Here is a 1099-nt window from a genome sequence, read left to right on the forward strand (position 1 = left end):
AGACAGTGGGGGCTGTTTTGAGAGACAGTAGGGGCTGCTCTGAGAGACAGTGGGGGCTGCTCTGAGAGACAGTGGGGGCTGTTCTGAGAGACAGTGGGGGTTGTTCTGAGTTTGTTTTATGTAGTTTTCCTTCATGGTTTCCTCTGCCTTCTTCTAACATACCAAAAATTATGCTCATGGATAGAAAGAACCACTGGAGCTAGGTACATTAGGTTTCAAGTAATTTTTCATTCTCTGCATTCAAGTTATATACATATTAGTTGAAGGGGCTTTGTAATCCCATTAAAATGTTATTTCCTGATGTTATTACAACAACTACCTTTGACAACTTCCTGTAACTCAGGACTGCAGAAGTTGTTACAACCTAGGTGTTCAAAATGAGGCAAATTTTACATGGGTAAAGACCATATTCCTGATAAAATCTTAGATACCTTAATTTTATATATACTTCAGACAAAAAGGACTTAATCTTGTTGCTATGATTTTCTATGTCACTTAATTTCATATGGACATGCTGGCCTCTTCTTCATAAGCAATACCTTACACACTTTTACTATTTTAACATTATCACTCCAAAGGCATAAAGACAAAAACTTACATCGCATTCCATCCTGTTCCTCAGGATTACTATCCTTCTGGTTTAGGAAGGTTGTGCCTCCTTTCCCAGGAAGTGAGTCAAACCAATTTCAGATGTCAAACTGGAAGAATAGCCCAAGTAAATCATTCTGTGGATGAGAAAGAACATGAAAAACACATCTATTTGCTAAGACATGTGTTACAGATTAAATTAAGTCCATCTTAAACTCTTATGATGAACTTAGGAAACTCTGTATTAGAAAACAAGACCTCTACAGTGATGGAGCTAAAAACTTAGTGATGTGGTCTGGGCGCAAAAGACTGTTGCTGAAGATCTGCTAAGAAAAAATTGAAGTGCAAACACACAGGAGGCAAACCATGTAAAGAAACACAAGAAGACAGCCTATGCAAGACAGGGAGAAAGACCAAGCAAGAGTCAGTCTCTTCTATTTTTTTTTTGTTTTGTTTTTTGTTTTTTTTCGAGACAGGGTTTCTCTGTGTAGCTCTGGCTGTCCTGGAACTC

The sequence above is a fragment of the Mastomys coucha genome, unplaced genomic scaffold, assembly GCF_008632895.1.
Source record: "Mastomys coucha isolate ucsf_1 unplaced genomic scaffold, UCSF_Mcou_1 pScaffold12, whole genome shotgun sequence".
Classification (NCBI taxonomy): Eukaryota; Metazoa; Chordata; class Mammalia; order Rodentia; family Muridae; genus Mastomys; species Mastomys coucha.